This window comes from Trichechus manatus, unplaced genomic scaffold (genome assembly GCF_000243295.1).
Source record: "Trichechus manatus latirostris isolate Lorelei unplaced genomic scaffold, TriManLat1.0 scaffold00165, whole genome shotgun sequence".
Taxonomy (NCBI): Eukaryota; Metazoa; Chordata; class Mammalia; order Sirenia; family Trichechidae; genus Trichechus; species Trichechus manatus.
The window spans coordinates 4295077-4320764 of NW_004444101.1; positions in this window are offsets into that span (position 1 = coordinate 4295077).

Consider the following 25688-nt stretch of genomic DNA (forward strand, 5'->3'; position numbering starts at 1 on the left):
CCCACCTTCTCCCTACCCCTGCCGGTGGGTGTTTTCATTAATGTTGGGTTCATCCTTCTGTTGGATCTTTTGGAAAATACAAGCAAGCACATACCCACACTCACACGCACGTACTCACACACAGTAAGTCCCTTCGTGTAGCATTCTCCAACCACTGTCCTGTGCTCAGGCCCTAAGGCTGTCCCTCCTTCCTTCCCAGGCTGCACTGTGCTCCTTACAGGATCCGTCCCATAATCAAGCAGCCCCCTCTGACAAGCATTTGGGAGTTTTCCATCTTTGCTGTCATACGAAGAGCCACACGGCACAGTCTTGTGCACATGTCCTTGTGTGCCTTGCCCGTGTATCTTTGGCACAGATTTATAGATGTAGGCTCGGTGGGCTGAAGGCCAAATTGTACATGTACCCCCAAGGCCGCTCCCTTGGAAAGGCACCATTTGCATCCCCCTGGGAATCTACAACAATTCCTGTTTCCCATAGCCTTGCCAGCACAGGAAGTTGTCCAGTCTTTGGATTTTTGCCAATCTGATATGTGAGAAATGGAATCTGTGTTGTCCTGACCTCCATTTCTGTTAGATGAGCGAGATCAGATGCCTTTTCATATACCTAAGGGACGTTTATACCTTTACTTTCACGAAATATTTGTTCACATCTTTTGCCTGGTTTTCTACAGGTTGTGTGACCTTCGTCTTAGTTCTTAAGAACTTTTTGCAAGTCAGCAGTTATTAGCCCTGTGTCTGTGATGTTAGTTGCAAATATTTTATTATGGCTTTTGACGTGGCTTATAGCACGTTTTTCCATACTAAAGGTTTCATTTTTAGTCAAGTGTATTCATCTCTTTTATTGCTTTTGGGTTTTTGAGTCATAGGTGAAAATGGTTTAATTTTTATGTAGTCAAATTCATTAATCTTTGATTGCTGATGAGTTTTAAGTCATAGTTCAAAAAAAAGACTTTTCTTCTGCCCCAAGTTGTAAAGTAGGTCACCCCGTTTTTCTTCTAGGGCCTGTGTGGTTTCACCTCTGATCCCCTGGGCCTGCTGTGGCATGTCGGCCCAATTTTATGGGTGCCCGGCTACCACTACCAACCATTCTCATCAGGGCCACAATAGACGTCCTTGATAGAACAGAGAAAAAAATGTGGAAGAGAACTCAAATTCTTAGAGTCCGGACTTACTGGACCAGTTGAGACTAGAGGACTCCCTGAGACTATCACCCTGAGATGCTCTTTAAACTTTAAACTGAAATTTTAAAGACCTACGTGCCTCAATTACTCCAAGGGTTACTTCTCAGGAACCAAGGACAAAGGCCACCTCATTTATGGTAAAGCTAGGTCCTTTACCCCACATAAGTCAAGCAGTTTTTTGCATGTCAGAGATTCCCCCGCTTGCTAATGTTTCCATCTCTGGCGGGGTTCTCCTTCATCATTAATTGATTTTATGTTTTTATTAATCTGTCATTCTATCAATTTATTCCTCCAGATTAATATAGAATTATTTTACCAAGTCCCTATTTCTCCAGACCCGTGGAACAGTAACAAATCCGTATGCCAATTGGGAATAATAAGCATCTTTTCAACAGCTTGCATATCTATCCATCCACATGGTATGTCTCCGCCTTATGAAAGCCTTCCTCTGCATCTAATGATAGAGTTTTGTCATTTTCCTCATAAAAGTCCAAGAGTTTTCTGGTTAAGGTTTTTCTTAGGTAGATTGTTTATTTGTTTGATAATATTTTCTAGCACTTAAGGTGAAAGTTTGCACAGCAAATTAGGTTCCCATTTAACAATTTCGACCCACATTCTTCAGTGACATTGGTTACATTTTTCACAATGTGTCATCATTCTCATTTGTTCCCTTCTGGTTGTACCATTTCCAGTTCTCTAGTTTCCCTGCCCCCTTACCTTCTTGTCTTTGCTTTAGAGTAATTTTTGACCATCTGGTCTCATATTAATGATTTTTTAAAGGAGCTCATTACTCATGGGTGATGTTCTTTATGTTATGAGCCGATTGGTTATTTAGCTAAAAGGTAGACTCCAGGGATAATTTCAGTTTAAGGTTTAAAGAGCATCTCAGGGCAATCATCTCAGGGAGTCCTCTAGTCTCAGTTGGTCCAGGAAGTCTGGACTTTTTAAGAATTTGAGTTCTGTTCCACATTTTTTCTCTGTTTGATCAGGATCCATCTCTTGTGGCCCTGATCAGAACGGTCGGTAGTGGTAGACGGGCACCTTCGAGTTCTTCTGGTCTCAAGGTAGCTGAGGCCATGATTTGTGTAGACTGTTAGTCCGGTAGAATACTTTCTTCTCTGAGTATTTTGTTTCCTTCTTTCTGTTTTGTTCTTTGAGAGCAGAGACCAATAGCTGTGTCTTAGGTGGCCACTCACAAACTTTTAAGACCCCAGACACTTGTCATCACATTGGAATCTAGAACATATACTTTATGAATTATATTATTCCATTTAACTGAGTTGTCCCGTGAGACTACGGTCCTAAGCCTTCAAACCCAGAAAATCAGTCTCACGAGGTGTTTGATTATGTCTAAGAAGTATCCATAACTGTGTTCCCTATATGGTTTATTATATATATGGATACACATGCGTGTACACACATATCTGTATGTATATATGCCTATAGATACTTCTGTCTGTGCACACATATGCACCCACATATTTATCCCATACACATAGATGTCTATGTACATATTTATACAACCGCTCACATATTTTTGATCATTGTTGGTGTTGTTGCAAAATTATATGTGTCATATCCTTTACCAAAAGTGTTTTTCTCTTGTGCACTTCTAAGTGACATCATTTACCTTGGTCAGGCTGTATAACTTCACCCACATTCCATGCTATCTTTCCCATCACCAAAAATAACAAAAGTCTACTATCTTGAGAGTGCTTCCCACTCTCCCCTCCCCAACTCCACCCCTTGTAACCAGCAATAAGCATTGGTCTCTGTATACATATCTATTCTTGTCTTCTTATAAAAGTGAGATCATGCAACATTTGTCCTTTTATGACTGACTTATTTCCCTCAGCGTAATATCCTCCAGATTCATCTATATGATGTTTCAAGGAGTCACCATTATTCTTTATGGTTGCGTAGTATCCCATTGTGAGTATGTACCACATTTTGTTTATCCATTCATCGGTTGAAGGGCACTTTAGGTTGTTTCCATCTGTCTTAGGCTGAGTTCTCTAGAGAAGCAAAACCAGTGAAGCATATATATATAAATTATATATATATTATATATACAGACACATACATATATAAATACATACATATGTATGTATTGAGAGAGAGAGAGAAAGTGAGAAAGAAGATTTATCTCGGGGAAATGGCTCACGTGGTTGTAGAAGCTGTCAAGTCCCAAGTCCATGGGTCAGGCATCAGGATGGAGGCATCTCCTCACTCATGTAGCTGCGGGGGCTGACGAACCGAAGAGCAGCAGATCAGATAGCAGGCTGCTGGCTCAAGTCCCAAGAACCAGAGGTCAGATGGTGATGAGCCAGATGCAGGATCCAGACCTAGCAAAACCAGCAAGCTTTGCCAGAATGTCCATATATATTGGATACGGGCCATATCCACAAGAAAACTTCCCTTACAACTGATTGGCTGATCACATCAGATCACATCATGGAGGTAATTACATTATATCACAAAATGGAGGATAACACATCACTACATAACTGCCAAATTACATCAAACCACTGAGAATTACGGCCCAGCCAAGGTGACACACGACCTTAACCATCACAGTCCACCCTTCGTCAACTTGGCACCTTTACACATCTCCTGAAACCATATAAAATCTCTAAATAAAGACAGTTACAAAATCCTACTTATACCTAACAAGATACAACTAACACATGTATAACAAAAAAAGCACTAGCCCCATTTATATCTTATATTTTATAAGTGATGAAAACAAAATATTTGATGCACACATACAAGGAAGGAATACTCATAACAATTACATTCCTCGTTTCTGCAACTGGCCACGTGGTCTTAACTGGTATTTAGAACTACCTTCTTCCACCACCCATTTCATATTCCCTTTGCTCTCAGCAAATACCTCAACTGGTCATGGTTCTTGGTCCAGTGGGGTGACTTAAACCTTCATTCCTGAAGGGTCTGGGCCATTAGTAATCAGGTTGGAATTGGGTTGTTGTAGTTTTCCATTGACTTTAATCTCATGCCATGGCAGTACTAAGAGACATCCTAAGGGATCTCCTGCATTCCAGACACACTCTTCTTTGCCTCTATCATGTAATATAAATCTGATTTCCCCTTGATAATCAGGATCAATCACACCAGCCAGTATGGTTATTCCCTTCTTTGCCTGTTGATCCAGATGCATAAGAAGCCCAAAGTGGCCAGGTGGCATTCTTAGCTTCCAGTTCAATGGAATCAGTGATGTGTCTCCAGGTGGGGAGCATTCCTCCCTTTGGAACTAAGACCTCTAGACCTACAGAGCATAAGGTCATGGGGACAGGAAACAAAAATCTTGTGAGTGGGTCACTAGGGGTAATAGTGAGTGGTGCCACTCCCACTTCCACCCTTTGATTCCTGTACTCATGAATCTTGGCTGTGGGAGAATCAGCACCATATATTGGACGCTGGTTTAGAGCATATACAGCCTCCTGGAGAACACTGCCCCAACCCTGCAAGGTATTGCCACCCAGCTGGCACTGCAAATTTGTCTTCAGAAGGCCATTCCATAGTTCTATCAAGCAAGCTGTTTCAGGATGATGGAGGACATGGTAAGGCCAGTGAATTCCGTGAGTATGGGCCCACGGCTGCACTTTATTTGCTATGAAGTGAGTCCCTTGATTCGAGGCGATGTTGTGTGGGATACCATGATGGTAGATAAGGCATTCTGTAAATCCATGGACAAGAGTTTTGGCAGAAGCAGTGCATACAGGGAAGGCAAATCCGTATCCAGAGTAAGTGTCTATTCCAGTAACGACAAAACACTGCCCTTTCCATGATGGAAGCAGTCAAATGTGATCAACTTGTCACCAGGTTGCTGGCTGATCACCTTGAGGAATGGTGCCATATTGATGACTCAGTGTTGGTCTCTGCTGCTGGCAGATTGGGCACTCAGCAGTGGCTGTAACCAGGTTGGCCTTGGTGAGTGGAAGTCCATGTTGCTGAGCCCATGCATAACCTCCATCCCTGCCACCATGGTCACTTTGTTCATGAGCCCATTGGACAATGACAAGAGTGGATGGGGAAAGAGGATGACTGATTTCCACAGAACATGTCATCCTATCCACTTGATTGTTAAGATCCTCCTCTGCCGAGGTCACACTTTGGTGAGCATTCACATGAGCCACAAATATCTTCACTCATTAGCTCATTCAGAGACGTCTAACCACATATCTCTTCCCCATACCCCCTTGTCTCCAATTTTCCAATCATGTTCCTTCCAAGTCCCTGACCACCCAGCCAAACCATTAGCCACAGCCCATGAATCAGTATACAATCGCACATCTGGTCATTTTCCCTTCCAAGCAAAGAGAACAACCAGGTGCATTGCTTGAAATTGTGCGCATTTGGAGGATTTCCCTTCACCACTGTCCTTGAGGGAGGTCCCAGAAAGGGGCTGTAGTGCTGCCACTGTCCACTTTCGAGTGATGCCTGTATATCTTGCAGAACCATCTGTAAACCAGGCACAAGGTTTCTTTCTCAGTCAACTGATCATAAGTAATTCCCCATAAAGCAGTAGGTGCAGACTGGGAGACCAGGGAGGCAGGTAATGTGACAGGAGTGGAGAACATGGGGATTTGGGCCACTTCTTCATGCAGCTTACTTGTGCCTTCAGATCCTGCTCAGGACCCATCTCGTGTATACCACTTCCATTTAATGATGGAGTGCCACTGTGCAGGTCTGACTTTATGGCTCTGTGGGTCAGACAACACCCAGTTCATGATGGGCAGCTCAGGCTGCATGGTGACTTGGTGACCCAAGAAGTATTCAGTCTCTATTAAGGACCAGAAACAAGCCAAAAGCTGTTTCTCAAAAGGAGAGCAGTTATCTGCAGAGGAGGGCAGAGCTTTGCTCCAAAATTCTAAGGGTCTGTACTGTGATTCACTGATAGGGGCCTGCCAAAGACTCCAAACAGCATCTCTCTCTGCCACTGACACTTCAAGCACCACTGAATCAGCCAGAACATATGGCCCAAGTGGCAGAGCGGCTTGCACGGTAGCCTGAACTTATTACAGAGCCTTCTCTTGCTCTGGGCCTCACTCAAAACTAGCAGATTTTCGAGTCACATGATAAATAGGCCAGAGTAGCACACCCAAATGAGGGATATGCTGCCTCCAAAATCCAAAGAGGCCCGCCAGGCATGTGCCTGCCTCCTTTTTTGTGGGAGGAGCCAGATGCAATAACTTATCCTTCACTTTAGAAGGAATTTGTTGACATGCCCCACACCACTGGACCTCTAGAAATTTCACTAAGGTGAAAAGCACCTGAATTTTTGTTGAATTAATTTCCCACCTTCTAGCATGCAAATGGTTGACCGGTAAGTCCAGAGTTATTGACATTTTCTCCTTACTAGGTCTAATCAGTATAATGTCATCAACGTAATGGACCAGTGTGATGTCTTGTGGGAGTGAAAGGCAATCAAGATTCCTGTGGACTAAATTATGGCATAGGGCTGGAGAGTTGATATTCCCTTGAGGTAGGACAGTGAAGGTGTGTTGCTGCCCTTGCCAGCTGAAGGCAAACTAGTTTCAGTGTTCCTTCAAAACCAGAATAGAGAAAAAGGCATTGGCCAGATCAAAAGCTGCATGCCAGATACCCAGAGATGTACTGATTTGCTCAGACAGTGAAACCACAGCTGGAACAGCAGCTGCAATTGGAGTCACCACCTGGTTGACTTTACAATAATCTACTGTCATTCTCCAAGATCCGTTTGTTTTTTTGCACAGGCCAAATAAGTGAGTTGAATGGGGATGTGGTGGGAATCACCACCCCTGCATCCTTCAAGTCCTTGATGGTGGCACTCATCATTGCAATCCCTCCAGGAATGCGGTATTGCTTTTGGTTTACTATTTTCCTAGGTAGGGGCAGTTCTAATGGCTTCCACTCGGCCTTTCCTACCATAATAGCACTTACTCCATTTGCCATGGATCCAACGTGGGGGTTCTGCCAGTTATTGAGTGTATCTATTCCAATCATGCATTCTGTAACTGGGAAAATCACTACAGGATGGGTTTGGGGACCCACCGGACCCGCTGTGAGATGAACCTGAGCTAAGACTCCATTAATAACCTTTCCTCCATACACCCCAACTCTGACTGGTGGGCCACAGTGCCATTTTGGATCTCCTGGAAGAATTAGTGTCAGTTCAGAGCCAGTATCCATTAATCACCAAAAAGTCTTATCATTTCCCCCAATGAATAGCCACTCTAGTAAAAGGCTGCAGATCCCTTTGGGGAAGGCTGGGAGAGTGATTAACAGTCTAAGTTTTTGGCAGCTTAATGAGATCCTTCCTCAAGGGGATCTAGCCTTCTCTTCATTCAAGAGGTTGTGGGTTTGTAATCTGGCTCAAGTGTAGGAATTGATTGAGGGGCTGTGATTCTCTATTCTGGCATATCGAGTTAGACTGCTGTTCACTTGACCTAGAATTCTTCTGCTTGTACAGCTCAAGTAAATATTTAGTAGATTTCCCATCTATTTCACTCCTAGGGATACCATGACTAAGTAGCCAACACTGTAAGTCCACAAGAGTCAGGCTATTCTCATTACTGCTTTGACTCCACTGTCTATTACAGTAACCAAGCCCACCTTGTCTTTGTCGATTGAGTGCCGCGCTTGTCTCCTACCACCACAGGGTCCAATCAGTCCCATTGTAGTTAGGTGTCTTAATTCAGTTAGGGCAGTTCCCACTGTCAAATCTTATTTACATAAAATAGCAATCACAGCAGTCTTCAAGGATGCTGGAGCTCGCTTCACAGATTTGTTCGTCACAGTTGTGGTGAAAGGTGTGCCCTCTGGGCACTCCATATGTGAGCCTGTGGGTCTAACCTGATAGATCCACTCTAACATGCAAATTTCCCTAAGCCTTTGGATACCTTCTTCTACAGTATACCAAGGCAGGTCTGGTACTTAAACTTGATTTAGTGTAAGTCACCTAATAATCCATACTTCAGCAACCCAACCAAATAAACTTTTAGATCCTTTCCTAATTTCTCCAGCTGAAATATTGAATGAAGAATCTGTGCTTAGTGGGCGCATATCAATAACTCAGACTGATCTAACTTTATGTTCCTTGCACCATTATCCCCCACCCTCAATAGCCATTCTCACACATATTCCCCAGATTTCTGTTGTACATATTAGAAAAGTCAAACAATTCTTTTGGAATCTAGTGTACCTCCTCCTGGGTCACACTGCGTACTTCACCTTTTGGGACTCGCTGGGACTAAAGTCTCATTATAGGCCTAGAAGCAACAATGGGTGGTGGGGATGTGTTCTGAGAACATTCATCAATTTCTTTAAGGCATCTGCCTCAGGCAGTGCCCCAGGCAATGACTCAGATGCCTCCCTAGGCAATATCTCAAAGGTTCCTCAGACACAGCTGGGTTAATCTCATCAGATGGGGGTGGAGAGGCTAATGGTTTTACTTAGGAGGATGGCTTAGCAGACAAACATAAAGTAATCTATCTTTTCAGCTGGGAGTGAGAGGGCTGGTTCTATTGGCAAGAGTGATTCAGCAGAATTTAGGAGCTCTGTGTCCCCAGCTTCCTGCCTGTCTGTTCACATGACCCCATCCCAAGTTTCAGGATCCCATTTCTTCCCAATCGATGCCCTCACATTAATTTCATACACCATTCGAGGTTGGAAATTCAGTTGGCTCTGTAATTCAGCCATTCTTGCAATAAAAGTCTGGGTTTGGTTTTCGGCAATATCAATTCTGTTACTGCAAGAAATTAGGCTTTCTTTCAGGGAACAAGTGGCAACTTTCAAGCTGTTTATGCAGTGCTTGAGCTGTGACTCATCTCTTTGTTTCAGCACTTTGTCTAGCAAAAGTAAGACCAACCAATCAGCTTCCTTATACTTCCTCTTTTTTGCTGACCCTCTACTTTACCAAGCATGATGTTCTTCCCCAGGGAATGATCCCTCCTGACAACACGTCCAAAGTATGTAAGACGTAGTCTCGCCATCCTTGTTTCTAAGGAGCATTCTGGTTGTACTTCTTCCAAGACAGATATGTTCATTCTTTTGGCAGTCCATGGTTCAGATTATTTGCTCAGCATACAGATTGAATAGGTATGGTGAAAGGATACAACCCTGACACACACCTTTCCTGACTTTGAACCACGCAGTATCCCCTTGCTCTGTTTGAATGACTGCCACTTGATCTATGTACAGGTTCTGCATGAGCACAATTAAATGTGCTGGAATTCTCATTCTTCGCAATGTTATCCATAATTTGTTATGATCCACACAGTTGAATGCCTTTGCATAGTCAATAAAATACAGGTAAGCATCTTTCTGGTATTTTCTGCTTTCAGCCAGGATCCATCTGACATCAGCAACATATCGCTGGTTCCACATCCTCTTCTGAATCTGCCTTGAATTTCTGGCAGTTCCCTGTTGATATACTGCTGCAGCTGCTTTTGAATAATCTTTAGCAAAATTTTCCTTGTGTGTGATATTAATGATGTTGTTTGATAATTTCCACATTCAGTGGAATCACTTTTCTTGAGAATAGGCATAAACATGAATCTCTTCCAGTCAGTTGGCCAGGTAGCTGTCTTCCAAATTTCTTGGCAGAGTCAAGTGAGCACTTCCAGCGCTGCATCCACTTGTTGAAACATCTCAATTGGTATTCCATCAATTCCTGGAGCCTTGTTTTTCACCAATGTCTTCAGTGCAGCTTGGACTTCTTCCTTCAGTACTGTTGGTTCCTGATTATATGCTACCTCCTGAAATGGTTGAACGTTGACCAATTCTTCTTGGTATAGTGACTCTGTGTATTCCTTCCATCTTCTTTTGATGCTTCCTGCGTCACTTAATATTTTCCCTGCAGAATCCTTCAATATTGCAACTTGAGGCTTGAATTTTTCTTCAGTTCTTTCAGTTTGAGACATGTTGAGACTGTTCTTCTCTTGGTTTTCTATCTCCAGCTCTTTGCACATGTCACTGTAATACTTTACTTTGTCTTCTCAAACTGCCCTTTGAAATCTGTTTAGCTCTTTTACTTCATCATTCCTTCCTTTTGCTTCAGCTACTTGATGTTCAAGAGCAAGTCTCAGAGTATCTTCTGACATTCATTTTGGTCTTTTCTTTCTTTCCTGTCTTTTTAATGACTTCTTGCATACATACATATATATGTATATATATGTGTGTATATATATAGACAGAGAGCTATTTATCTCAAGTAAATGGCTCACACCATTGTAGAGGCTGGCAAGTTCCAAATCCATGGGTCAGGTGTCAGGGTGGAGGCTTCTCCTGACTCACATAGCTGCCGGGGCTGATGAACCCAAGATCTGCAGGTCAGATGGGCAGACCACTGGCTCACAGGCTGCAGAGGCTGACAAATTCCAAGATCGGCAGGCAAAACAGCAGACCACTGGCTCAAGTCCCAGGAACCGGAAGTCAGATGATGACAAGCCGGATGCAGGGTCTAGAGTGAGCAAAAGCCAGTGAGCTTTGCCAAAATGTCCACATATATTCAATGCAGGCCACATCCATGAGGAAACTTCCTTTACAACTGATTGGCTGATCACATTACATTATATCACAAAATGGAGTATAACTTCATCGTTACATAACTGCCAAATTACATCATTATGTAACTGCCAAGCTACATCATAACATAACTGCCAAACTACACCATTGCTTAATTGCCAAACCACTGAGAATTATGGCCTTGCCAAGTTGACACACAACCTTAACCGTCACACCATCTTTTTGCTATTGTGAATAATGCTGCAGTGAACATAGGTGTGCATATGTCTATCTGTGTCTGTGTTATTAAATCTCTAGGGTATATACCCAGGAGTGAGATGGTTGGATCATAGGATATTTCTATTTCTAGCTTTTTGAGGAAGTGCCATACCATTTTCCATGGTGTTTGTACCACTTATAGTCCCACGAGCAATTGATAAGAGTTCCAATTTCCCCACATCCTCACCAGGATTGGTTGTTTTCTGGGGTTTTTTATCAGTGCCATTTTTGCAGGGATGAGATAGTATCTCATTTTAAGTTTGATTTGCATCTCTCTAATGGCTGATTATGAGCATCTTTTCGCGTGTTTGTTGGCCACTTGAATGTCCTCTTTGGTGAAGGGTCTGTTCATGTCCTTTGCCCATTTTTTAATTGGATTGTTTGTCTTTTCGTTGTTGAACTGTTGAAGTTTTCTATATATTCTAGAGATTATACCCTTATCAGTTACGTCATTCCCAAAGATTTTTTTCCCAGTCTATAGGTTGTCTTTTTACTCTTGATAAAGTCTTTTGACGAGCATAAGTGTTTAATTTTTAGGAGGTCCCAGTTATCTAATTTGTCTTCTGTTGCTTGTGCATTTATAGTTGTGAGATAGTTTTTATAGCAAGTTTGAATTGAATTATTTTCTCTTTTTTCTTCAAGCTGATTGTTTCTGGTATATAACAATAATACTGATAAACAGATATAGATACAGATCTTGTATATAGACACATTTACTAAATTCTCCTCATTTTACTGGAAAGAATTTACAATGTACATTCTATTGTGTCACTAGTAGATTAAGGATTTAGAAATAATAATAATATTGTACCCTTGGTGCAATCGTTAAGTGCTCGGCTGCTAAACAAAAGGTTGGTGGTTCTAACCCACCCAGCAGCTCTGTGGGAGAAAAGTCTGGAGATATTCTCCTGTAAAGACCACAGCCATGAAAACCCTATGGAGCTCAGTTGTACTCTGTCGCGTGGGGTTGCTATGAGTCGAAGCTGACTCTATGGTACCTAACAACACCCTTCTTTCACAGCCCGTATGAGTGATTCTTTTTCTGCCTCCTGTCTCACGGCTTGACTCTAACAACTGAGAGAACAGGCTTCTTGGCTTCTTCCTGATGTGCCTCTCAAGCACGGTGTTTGGCGTTGTTGAGGAAGTTATTGTTGATCTGGTTACTACAGCAGCTCTGACTTACTTCCCATATGGATTAGAAATGCCAGCTACCCGGTGTGCTCTCGGGCTAGTGGTTTCGGGGCACATGAAATGAGGGAGTTGGATTAAAGGAAGCTGAAGTTTTCTCTGGAGCCAGTAGCCAATTCAGCAGACCTCGGAGGGTCGTAGGCTCTAATCTCTTAGCTTCCGTTCACTTTGTGATTCCAAGCTGTCCATGGCAACTTTTCCTTCAGATTGCTGTTTTCAAGGAAAGTAAACCCTTTCCTGACCACATGGTCTGTGCAGGCTCTCCCGGGCTTGGCTCCAAGGCCCTGCTCCTGAGGGAAATGCCTGCTGCTGCAGCTGTTGAGTGGAGAGAGACTTTTCTGAGCAGCTGGACAGGGGGCTGGTGCAGGAAGGACTGCGGATCTGCAATTAGCCACAACCGCAGGGCTCCGCAGATGTGCAGCATTTTTGGGAGCCACGCTCAGCTGCTCTGGGTGGCTCGGGTGGCGTGCACGTGCACCCCCTGCAGTCTCCAGAGTGGCCCTGTCTGTCCCCCCCCCCACGCGGCTACAGCTTCCGGCACACGGGTGGGGAGAAGGTGGGGCCGCAGGCTTGTAGAAGAGAAGTACAGGGTGATTCTGGGGTACACCGGCACATTCACACTTCTCACACACACACTCATACACACACTCACACACGTACTCACACAGAGATACACTCACTCATACACACACACACTCTCACACATACATACACACTCACAACCCACACACATACACTCACACACATACACACTCACACAACATACACACTCACACAACATACACAGTCTCACACATACTCATAAACATACACACTCACACACACTCTCACACACGTACTCAAACACTCTCACACGATCTCACACACTTTCATATCACACACTCACGCACACTCATACATACATACACACCCTGACACTAGTCACACACACACTTATGCTCACACTCTTCACACACTCACACAATACACACGCTACTCTCTCACACACTCACATGATCTCATACACACCATATCACACTTACACGTACACACACACTTTCACACAAACACTCACAGAAACACCCACACACTCTCGCCTACTCATCCACACACATTCTCTCACACACACTCACATGCTGTCTCACACAGACACTCTCTCCCAGTATCACACATTCACATACACTCTCTCACACACTCACATGCTCTCATACACTCACACACACTCTCTCACAGTCTCACATAAATGCACACTCACACAAACACACTCACACTTACACAGACACTCTCTCACAGTATTACACACACACACACTCACACACACACTTGTAGAAGAGACATGGAGGGTATTTCTGGGAACCACACTCTCACACAAATACACTCACACATTCTCTCACACACACTGTCGCACACGGGCTAATGGGTAGAGAAACGACTCCCTTCCCCCACCCCACACTCTTCAAACACCCCTCCCCCAGCATGTGGGGGCAGGGCCTGGTGCCCACAGGGCTGAGCTCCAAGCCCCGGGACAGCAGGCTCCAAGGACAGTCACGCACGTGCACATCTGGCCGCCCTCGGCTCCGGTCACGTCAGGGCCAGCTGGGAAGCTGATCGCTAAGCCTCTTCCCCCCGAGGTCTCGGCCTTCAGAAACACACAAGAGCCTGATTCTCCCAGGCCCCCCACCCATAAACTCACTCCTCCCCCAGGGCCTGGCCAAGATATTTCTGCGCCAGAGCAGAGGGCCTCGGTGGTGCCCTTTCCTCTAACACCATAAAAAAAGTCTACTTATTCCTGATGTCCTGGAGAAGGACATTGTGCTTGGTAATGCAGAGGGTCAGTGAAAAATAGGAGGACCCTCAACAAGATGGATTGACACAGTGGCTGCAACAATGGGCTCAAGCATAGCAACAATTGTGAGGAGGGTGCAGGACTGGGCAGTGTTACGTTCTGTTGTACACGGGGTCGCTATGAGTTGGAACCAACTCGATGGCACCTAACGATTCCCGAACTTTATTTCAGATAACAAATTGACACAAAGAGGAAAGAAATGTGATAAAAATACACCCGACCCTTGTCTGTTGATGCTTCCTGAGGGCTCCCACCCCGGGGACGCGCCTGCTTCTGTCCAAGTTGCTGTCACTTGGGACGAGCCTCCTGAGGTGTCTGGAGTGGTCCATGCATAGTGGTGAGCTTTTCCTTCAAGATTAAAACAGTCAGTCAAACACGAGAGTGCTTTCTTGGGCAGGCTTTCCCACCCCCTACTTATACAGTGTAGGGACATCTGTGTAACTCTGTTAACTACTCGATATTTAGTTTGTTTTGATGACACTTTAGTGAAATTAAGTTTTTGGCACATGTGGAATTCGGCACCCCACCAAGCCTAATGCCCTGGCGGCCCGCCACGTAGCCCTTCATGGGCACTGTCCTCCTGTCTTCCCATCAGTCAATGGCTGTCCACCCCGCCAGGGTCCAAGCCACGTACAAGGACTCTTCCCACCCACCCACCACTGTCCAGTCCACAAGCACATCCTGCCAGCTCTGCCTCCAGAATCCACCCAGGGTCCCCCACTTCTTGTGGGCCACACAGTAGCGTCCTGAATGCCCCCCTCGCCTTGTCCCCTCTCCGTCGGCTATTCTCCACCAAAAGCCAGAGGAAACCTGGAAAAGGGAAGGGTCTCCCCACCTCTTGAGTCTGCCCACCTCCTGGTAAAGCACACATCTCCCCAGGGGCCAGGGAGGCGATCTGACACCCTGGATCGCTCGTAACCCCCTACCAGCCCCTCCTCACTCCTGCGCACACCTCTCCCGCTGTTCCCTGGAATTCTCTTCCCCATGGCGTCCTCGAGGCTCGTCCCCGCACTTCCTTCCAGCTTCAGGTGAAACATTGCTCGCAGGGCCTTCATGACCACCTGTCTCGGACAAGGTGTCAGCAAGCCCCCCCTACACAGAGGCTGGTGTGTGTGGCACTACGTCACCAGGAGCAGGAACTCGGGGACAGAAGGACAGGCAGCACGGGCGCCTCCCCAAGCCGGTCCCGCCTGGCGAGGGAAGATAGCTTGTCTCAGGAGTCTTCCCAGAAGCCAGGGGAGAGCCTGCCTCCAAGGACAGTCCATCAGGAAGAGGAGCCCCACTGGTCCAGCGCTCCCCATGGGACACTAAGTCCCCAGCATGTCCAGATTGCGCATTCGCGGGGGCCTGGCCGCTGTGCAGGGCCGTGCAGAACTGGGGGCTACAACTGCCACCACAGCTGGAACCAAGGGCCAGAGGCCCCCGAGAGAGGCGAGGTTAGAGCAGGGCTTGCCGACAGGGCCGGGTGTAAATATTCTCGCCTTCGCGGGCCACTACAGCCTCTATCGCAGCACCACGATCCTGGTCAAAATGCGAATGGGCATGGCTGTGTTCCGATGACGCTTGATTTACGGCAACAGGCCGTGGGCCGGATCTGCCTGGGGACGGCACTTTGCCCCTCTGTGGTCTGGAGGCTCCACAGCATGGGTAAGAGATGTCGGAGGCACTTGTCCACGCGTAACAACAGTCCTGCCAGTGGCCCAGGTCTGACCCGTCCCCCTGCCGTGGGAGACCCACCTGGGCACATCTCCCTGCGATCCTAGCCTGGAGGGGATGGAGCTGTGGAGCCGCATGGGGTGGGGTGGGGAGGCCGTGTCAGCTCAGAGAACCCGGGGCAGGGGCAGATTGACCAGTACGTACACTACACATCAGCTTACTTGTGCTTCTTTACTAATCTGTAGTGAACAATTTCACATGGGTTTCACCACATAACAGGTGAAATTGTTCACTACAGATTAGTTAGTAAACACAAGTAAGCTGGTGTGTATCTCGTTTATTGGGTATGGCCCTGACTTGGAGGGCTGCCTGGAAGCGGAGGCGTGGGGCTGGGCGTCAGTGGCTGGAGGGGTTGTCACAGCTGTTGTCAAGGAAAGTGCATTCCTGCCTCTCCTGTGACCTCCCTGTAACATTACCTCTGGGGGGGTCTCCCCCCAGCCCCTGTCCCTGGCCCTTCCCCAGACCCTCCCTGCGGCTTCTGCTCCTGCTGGAGGCCGCCCAGCCCCTCTGCTCAGCCGCATTTCTGTCCCTGTCTACTGCCCCAAACCTCCCCATGTGGTTTCATTGACCTCCTGGAAGGACGGCAGATGTGTGTTCACAGATCCCAGGGGAGCATCCCTCAGCGTTTAGAGGGGTCCCTCCTGGGGCATGGCCACTGTCCTGGATGGCTGCAAACAGGGGGTGTCAGGGAACCACAGGCAGATAAGGGCAGGCGTGGGCCGACGGCAGGGTGTCCTAGTGGCCAGCCCCTGCCCCTGTCCCTCCTTTCAACCATCTTCAGGAGGAGGTAAATCTTCATGGCCCTGGCTCTGCCCAGAGGGGCCTGGGAGGACAGGGATAGCCTCGCGGTGGCCTGTCTGCGTGGGGTGGATGGGGACGGCCCCACGGTGGCCCTGTCTGCGTGGGGTGGATGGGGACAGCCCCGTGGTGGCCCTGTCTGCGTGGGGTGTGCATGGGCCCTGGGAAGACAACTGCTCCTCTTGGAGGCTCTGGGCTGGACCCTCTGTGTCTTTTCAGAAAAGTGGAGATGCTCCTGGCAGCCGCCCCATGGGCCTTTTAGAAGCCATATAGTCCCCAGTGGGGGAGCCTGGGCTCTGTGCCCGCAGGGTGGGCTCGGACACCCTGGAAACGCCCCTCGCACAGGGAGAAGCCCTTCGGGGATGCTGCTGGGCAGGGGGTGTGCTGGTGAGGAGCTGGGGGCTCTAGTCTGGCTGCTGCCTGGACACAGGCCAAACCCACAGGCCGTGAGCACCAGGGGAGAAGACCCAGAGCTTCTGCGGGGGCGCAGCCTCCTGCTGTCCCAGCTCCTTCCCTTGGGCCAGTCTGCCAGCCTGGGGGGCCAGAGGCTGCCAGGTGGAGCTCCAGGGCCCAGGGCCAGGGGGAACCCCAGGGCCAGGAGGAGCACAGAGCCAGGAGGAACACAGGGCCAGGAGGAGCACCAGGGCCAGCAGGAGCACCAGGGCCAGGAGGAGCACCGGGGCAGGAGGAGTATCAGGGCCAGCAGGAGCATCAGGGCCAGGAGGAGCACCGGGCCGGGAGGAGCACCAGGGCCAGCAGGAGCACCGGGGCCAGGAGGAGCACAGGCCCAGGAGGAACATTAGGGCCTGGAGGAGCACAGGGCCAGCAGGAGCACCAGGGCCAGGAAGAGCACCAGGGCCTGGAGAAGCACAGGGCCAGGAGGAGCACCAGGGCCTGGAGGAGCACAGGGCCTGGAGGAGCACAGGGCCAGGAGGAGCACCAGGGCCTCAGGGCCTGGAGGAGCACAGGGCCAGGGGCTCTGCCCGCCTTCTGGGTCCTCGTGACCTCCTAACCGTGGTGCACACAGGTGGGCTGACCCAGGGTCTGCTCCCTGACCCCCGACCCCCAAATCTTGGCAGACCTCCAAGGTCTCCCCAGTCAGTCTCTGGCAGCCCACCGGGTCCAGTTGGCCTGGCTGTGATGGTGCTCCTGCTGGCTTCCCTGTGCCCCTCTCAGGAGACAACAGACCAGAGAGGACCCCTGCTGGCTCCCCTGTTCCCCGACTGCCATCCCTGAAGCCTTCCTCACTATGGAGACATGGCTCTTGACCACCCCCCACCTCCAGGGGCCTGAAGTTGGGCAGCAAGTCCCAGCAATGGTGCGGAAGTGACCAGGATCTCGCCAGACCACTCTCTCAGCCAGTCAGGCCCCCCTGGGATGAGAGGGCACAACCCCCTTCCACCCTCCATGCCCCAAAGGGCAGCCGAGGAGCGGGAGTGAGGCTTGGCTAGCATGAGGCATCCCGAAGAGCTGGGGAGCCCTGTCTCGCCAGGCTGGCCTGCAGGAGGACAAACTGCACCTCTCGGTGATGACATGCTAACCCTCAGCTGCTTGGCCCAGACCGTGACTCAGGCTTGGCTGTCCCAGTCACCATCTGAGTCACAGGCTGGGTCACAGATGCCTTTGTCCCCCACACATGTGTGACCCCACGGCCTCACAGAGTGGCCTCAGAGGCCATCCTCACAGCCCCCTCGACTCACACAGAAGAGAACTCAGGCATCAATGGGGTATGATGTGTCATCTCACATCACGGGACCCTGGAACAGCCAGCTTGCTGCCTGGTGAATCCAGGTGGGGGTGGCTGGTCACAGAAGGCTGGGCTGTGTTCTGTTGGGCCTGACTCACCAGCAGCATGAGTGAGCTCCACCTGTTGGGTGGGGGCGGCCGTGCCCACGCAACCACCCTCAGGGCTGGGAGAGGACGAGGTGACCCCGCGGAGAGCACGTTGCTAACTATGAAGTCCTGTGATCCCCAGGGCTGTGGAGACAGCACCTCTGTACTGGCAGGGATCGGGACAGGTGTGGTGAGACCAGGCCCACCAGATCCCTGTGAAGACCCCCCAGAGGCAGGGGGCGTCTCCCATGCTGACACCCCTCCCAGAGCGTCCTCGGCACTCACACACTTCCCTCTGGAGGTGAAGGAGGTGAGGGGGTGAGGAGGTCAGCCTGGGGTGAGGAGGCCAGCCGTGTAAGGGTCAAGGTTTGCTGCGGGGGCCAAACTTCAGAGAGGAGGCAGCGACTGCCCTGGCCTGTCCACCTTCCCACTCCCTGCTCCTGTCCTCCCAGGATGGTGGGCTGGCTCTAGGGGGTCCCCGAGTGCCGAGTGACTGCCCAGGCCCAGTATGGCCCTCGTGCATGCTCCGGGGGGCGGGGAGGCTGTCAGAGGTCTGAGTCCTTTCACCATAACTGTTTTCATGAAGAAGATAAGAAACACAGACTGTCAGAGATGTCATTATAATTAGCAGCTAACAATAACCTGGGTGAGTGGATGCCAGTTCACAATTCCCTATGGGCCTCAGAAACAGGTCTCGAGTTGCACACATAGCCGTGAGCTGGGTGACCAGTGGCCAACTGAGCCCCAGTACACTCATCATGAACCACCGCAGAGGGATGCCCAAAGGGTCAGATGACCTGCACGCCTCATGTGGGGCCTATCTACAGAACCCAAAACCCATTGCTGTCAAGTCAACTCTGACTCTTTGCAACCCTATAGGACAGTAAAACTGCCCCATAAGGTTTCCGAGGAGCTGCTGGTGGATTTGAACTGCCGACCTTTTGGTTAGCAGCCTGAGCTCTTACCCACTGCACTACCAGGTCCCCCTAAATGTAGATAAGAGAGGCTCTCTGGGTTCTGGGGTCCCAGGAGGAGAATTATGACAAAGAATTAGGATAAGCTGGAAAAAGTACAACCAGATTGCTCCTTAGAAGCAAGGATGGCAAGACTTCATCTCACATATTTTGGACACGTTGTCAGGAGGGACCAGTCCCTGGAGAAGGACATCATGCTTGATAAAGCAGAAGATCAGCCATAAAAGAGGAAGACGCTCAAGGAGATGGATTGACACAGTGGCTGCAACAATGGGCTCAAGCATAACAACGACTGTGAGGATGGCGCAGGACTGGGCAGTGTTTCGTTCTGTTGTACATGGGGTCGCTGTGAGTCGGAACTGACTTGACGGCACCTAACAACAACAGAGAGGGGACATCAGCGGTTCAGTGGTAGAATTCTCACCTCCCAGGGTTCTATTCCCAGCCAATATACCTCATGCACAGCCACCACCCACCTGTCAGTGGAGGCTTGGGTTTTGCTGTGATGCTGAACAAGTTTCAGTGGAGCTTCCAGACTAAGACGAACTAGGAAGAAAGGCCTGGCAATCTACTTCTGAAAATCAGCCAGTGAAAACCTATGGATGACAACCCTCCAATCAGCAATCAATCTTGGGGATGGCGCAGGACCAGGCAGTGTGTCCTTCCATTGTGCATGGGGTCTCCATGAGTCAGGGCCTGGCTTGACGGCAGCTAACAACAGTTGGGGACAGACTTTGTCTCAATTTAATGAGGAACGTTTTAAAGCACAAAGACCCTCAAGGGGCTGCCCAGGCAGAAAGAGATTCTCCACCTTTGGACCAGAGCAGAGGCTACCCTGGGTGGAAAGCAGGGCAGGGTCACGTCCAAGGGCCCTTCCAGGTCTCAAACCAAGATGCCCTTGCTTGCCTTCACGGCCATCCAAGCTGAAAGGAGATCAAAACCACGTGAGCCAAAGATTGAACGGGAATTGATTTTAACTCAAAGCCCTTTGACTGCTTGCTTCACCAAATGAAGGGAGAGGAGGATGGGTCCTGTCTTCTGATTGCCCGAGAACTGGTCTCAATTTCTGCTACACGGTACCTCCTCCTGATGGAGCCAGATGTTCTTATTGTCTCAGTGATGGCTGAACTTAACCTCCAAGCTGCAAAGGAAACCTAACTTATTCTTCTCTTCCAACCCTCTGTCTTCTCACACACTCTAAAAAATGCTCCCTGAACTAGTAGATGAAGGGTGAACTCAAACCCTTAAATCTAGAGGAATTCACAGCAAGTTCTGGAATAGAAAAATGTACTGTCTTAGGCTGGGTTCTCTAGAGAAGCAAAACCAGTAAAACGTATAAATGTATAAAGAGATTTATATAAAGGAAATGGCTCACCCGGTTGTAGGGGCTGGAATGTCCCAAGTTGGGGTGTCAGGCTGGAGGCTTCTCCTGTTTCACGTAGCTGCAGGGGCTGGTGAACCCAAGATCGGCAGGTCAGACAGTAGGGCTCTTGCTCGTAGGCTTCAAAGACCAACGAATCCCAAGATAGGCAAGCAAGATAGCAGGTAAGCTGCTAGCTCAAGTCCCAAGAACCAGAGGTCAAATGAACAGAAGCCAGCTGCAGGATCCAGTGTCAGCAAAAGGCCACAAGCCAGCAAGTCCACCTATATTGGATGCAGGCCACATCCCTAAGGAAACTCCCTTTCAACTGATTGACTACTCACAGCAGATCCCATCATGGAGGTGATCACATTATATCAAATCTCATCATGGAAGTGATCACATCATTATACGACTGCCAAACCACGGAGAATCATGGCCCAGCCAAGTTGACATACTATCTCAATGATCACATGTACCATTACCTCCCTCTAGCAAGTGTGACGCCTGACTTTCCCCAGCTTCAAGCATCTGAATATCCTATTGGTTCTTTCTCTCTGGAGGACACCGACTGAGACAGATTTTAGAACTAGAAAGTGGGGTGCTGCTGTAACTAATATCTAAAAACATGGAAGTGGCTTTGGAATTGGGTAATGGGTAGGGGCTGGAATAAAGTTGAGGCACTTGATAGAAAAAGGTTGTATTGCCTTGAAGGGAGTGTTGGTAAAATTATGGAGGTTAAAGGCAATTCTGATGAAGACTCAGAAGGAAGTGAGGAGAGCTGTAAAGAAAGCTTCTATTTTCTTATAGAACACATATATGGTCATGAACAGAATGTTTCTAGAAATATGAACGTTAAAGGTGCTTCTAGTGAGCACAGATATGAGGAACATGTTATTGGACACTGGAGGAAAGGCAATCCTTGTTATAAAGTGGGAGAAAACTTGGATGAATTATGTTCTACTGTTCATGGTGGGAGTCTCTGGGTGGCGCAAATGGTTAACATGCTCACTGCTAACCAAAAGGTTGGAGGTTCAAGTCCACTCAGAGGTGCCTCGTGATCTACTTCTGAAAAATCAGCCATTGAAAACTGTATGGAGTGCTGTTCTACTCCGACACACATGGGCTGCCATGTCTCGGAGTCGACTTGTTGGCATCTGGTTTTTGGTTTTGCGGGAGTGGAACCTGTAAGGAGATTTCCAAGCAAAATACTGAAGGCATGGCCTGGTTTCTCCTTGCTGCTTATAGTAAAATGCAAGAGGAAAGAGGTAAATTGAGGAAGGAAGTAGTAAGCAAAAAGTAACCAGAACCTGAAGATTTGGAAAATCCTCAGGCTACCCATATTGCAAAAAATGAGGAAGTGTGCTCTGGAGAGGACACCGAGGGTGTGGCTGGACAACTGTTTGCTAAAGAGATTAGGTGTGTGACATACGTACCAAATCAACCGTCTCAGCAGACATGCTGCCAGCCTGGATTAAAGGAGACAGATGCAGGATGAAATGAAGGAAGAGGGTCAGACTCCTGGGATTCTACAGGCAAGAAACGGGCTGATAGAACAATTTGAGTGCAGACCCAGGGGGGCGAGGCCACCACCCTGGTGGGCCCATAGGACAGAGCGTCCAGCCACAGAGGACCATTCTCAAGTGTTGAAATCTAGTGGACCTTGCCCTGCTGGGTTTTTGGATTTTCATGATGCCCACGAGCCCTTTTTTCCTTCCAGTTCCTCCCTATTGGAATGGGAATGTCCACACTATGTCTGCCCCACATTGTACTTTAGAAGCAGATGACTTGTCTTCTAGGTTTCACAGGTCCACTGATGGGGAGGAGTTTTCCCCAGGATGGATCACACCAAGATTTCCACCCATACTGATTGAGATGAGTTAGAAGACAAGAGTTGACTGCATTTCGCTGAGATTTTGGACTTAGAGCTGATCTTGGAATGGGCTCAGACTTTCAGGGATGCAGGGTTAGGGTGAAAGCATTTTGCACATAAGAAAGACATGAATTTTGGGGGCCAGATGGTGGACTGTTAGGGGTTGGATTGTGTTCCCCAAAAAGATATGTCAAAGTCTTAACTCTTGTACCTGTGAATGTGGCCTTATTTGGAAACAGGACCTTTGCAGATGTAATTAATTAGTCCAGTACGGCTGGTGTTCTTCTACGCAGAGGAGAGAGACCCAGGCGGACACACACAGAGGAAAGACGCCATGTGAAGATGGAGCTGGAGATTGGGGTGATGCATCTACAAGACAAGGAACCCCAAGGATTGCCAGGAACCACCAGAAGCTGGAAGAGACAAGGAAGGATCTTCCCCCAGAGCCTTCAGAGGGAGCAAGGACTGCTGACACCTTGATTTCAGACTTCTGGCCTCCAGAACTGTGGGACAATGCAGTTCTGTTGCTTTAAGCTCCGGGTGTGGTAATTTGCTGCAGCAGCTCTGGGAAGCTGCCTCAGCGGGGTCAGGACAGGGGAACAGCAAACACAGCCGCTGTCCTGTTGTAACTGGGTGACGCTCCATCACAGCTCTCTGGTCTGGGCTTGAATATGTGGTTAAATCACATTCTCAACAACATCGCCTTTCTCTGCTTTTAAGTAAAGGAGCCTGGGATTGATCGGATTAACTCAGCTTTTAGAAATGATTATAAAGTGTGTGTTTCATTTGATCCAAGAGTTTCAACTGATCCCCTTGTGTCTGGAGCTTTGAACCATACAATATTACAAGGCCTTCAGGGATCGCCCACACTCTGTGCAATACGAGGGGACATGGTGGTTGTCATCATAAGTCAAACTGGGCCCCAAGGGGTGACAACTTGCCCTAAGACATGGGATGGCTCAGTTGCTGAGCTGGGACCCGGCAGCAGTGCCCCGATCCCCTGGCCCAGTGTTGCCCTGAGATGGCTCTTGTGTCCCCATATTTGCAGCCTGGCTCTGTGCAGCCCTCCCCTTTCTCGTCTTTACAACATCCAGATAAGCAAGACAGGCGCAGTGATTGTTGCTGAGTCTCAGACACCATTCAAAGAGAAGTGCTTTCAGGAACATTCAAGTCTCTTCAGATGGTGCCTTCTGCAGCCGTGATGAAAGGGCCGATTTCTGCCCGGAGTCAGGGCCTGTGCATACCTGGAATCGCACACATTCCTTTTGATCGTGTTTCTCAGCCAGATCCTGTCTGAGATCAAAGCCGCGAGGTGTCAGGCTGCCTTTTGAAGCCTTGCACAGGCTTCTGAGAGGCAGGTCCTGGCACCACAGCATTCTTGCTCCAAATGAGAAGGTTGGCAAGCGAGCCCAATATCTCGGGCAGGGCTTTTTCATCTTTATAAGTATTCTTCCTCCATGGGAGCACTTGCTGGCCCCCTGGAATGGCTGAATGTGGTGGGCAGGGGCTGTTCTGCCCACTCACCATTCATTGCCCTCTTTAGTAATAGCCTTTCCTCTGAAAATGACCTCTCCGAGAGCAGTGACCCTGGAGGGACGTAAACATGGCAGTGGGCACGTGACCCAGGCTGACCATCAGCACTGCCCACCCCCTGCAGACAGTGACTGCTGAAGGGACAATCACATGACTCAGGCCGGCCAATCAGCACTGCCCACCCCCTGAGGACACTGACTGATCCAGGAAGGATCACATGACCCAGGCTGGCCAATCAGTCCTGCAAGAGCCTTATATGTTTGCCAAAAGACAGGGTTGCTCTATGCCTGGAGCTTCTTGTGGTCACCTTTGTTCATCTGGAGACAGTCCACCTGAGGAAAGCTCCAGAGGAAAATAGACCAGACAGAGATGGTTCTGATAAACTCTCCAAGCCTCCTGGATCCAGCTATGCCTGAAGCTCCATCTACCCCTTCCATTTTCCAATTCTATAAACCAATCATCTAACTTTTTTGAGCAGGGTTTGAGGCAGGTGTCTGTCCCTTGAAGACAAGTGATTCCTGACCACTAGACAATGGCGTCTCCATAGAGCTTGGAGCTACAGTAGGGGTGCCGGCTCACTGGTCTGCTGGTGGGGAGAGCAGTCCGGTGGAAGGGACTATTTCTCTGGGTGGCCTGGAGCTTCCTCCACTAGAGGCCTGGGACTTGGGGGGCTGCACTGGGCCCCCACATCCACAGGTGGGGTCCTGGAGGGATCCTGGGGCTACAGGGAGAAGTCACAGCTCAGGCCACAAGAGGCAGGGGCGCCCTCCAGGATGGAGACCCCACCACCCTCAGCAGCCCCGCTGACCACAGCCCTGAGTCGCCTCACTGCAGCCTGCATTGCAAGCCGGATCTGTACGTGTCGGACCTGCAAACAGGTCATAGGCTTCATTGGGTGCTGTCATACGGAGCCTCCTTGGGCTCACGGGAGTGCCATTGCATTCGAGGGACAGCTTGGCCACACCGGGGCATCCTGCCGGTGACAGCTGCAGTGGGTGGCCAGCTGGGGACAGGCACAGAGGCCCCCTACAATGCTGGCCAGACCTCCAGCCACACCCACGTGGGCAAGTGCCGGAAGGCTAACTCATTTCCCTTCACTGACATTGAACATGGGTAACGAGGCCAGTCCCCTCACTGCCCTGCTCCTCACACACATCTCTCCCACCTCCACGTGGCCCTCTACGCACACCCAGCCACAGGTATGAGTGCACATGGCCCTCGGGCCTGAGAGCACCTGGACACGGCATGTGGCTCACAGGCACGGCTGTCCCTCGGCTGGGCAGCAAGGCAGCAGGGCCGCGTCCAGAAATACCCCAGGCTCACGCACGCTGGCCTATTTTAAAAGCAAACGCATGGTGAACCCATCCCTCCTCCCCCACCCCTGGTGAAATCTATTTTAAAGATCAGACTTTCCTTCACATCCACCTCCTAGGCGTGCCACAGGGGGTAAGTGGGACACCAGGGGTGGGGGAGGGGAAGTGAGCGTGAGCAGGAGGAGCCGGCCAGGTTTACAGGCCCGGACAGCCAGGTTCACAGCCCTGGGCAGTCAGGTTCACAGCCCCAGGTGGTCAGGTTCACAGCCCTGGGCAGTCAGGTTCACAGCCCTGGGCTGTCACAGCCCC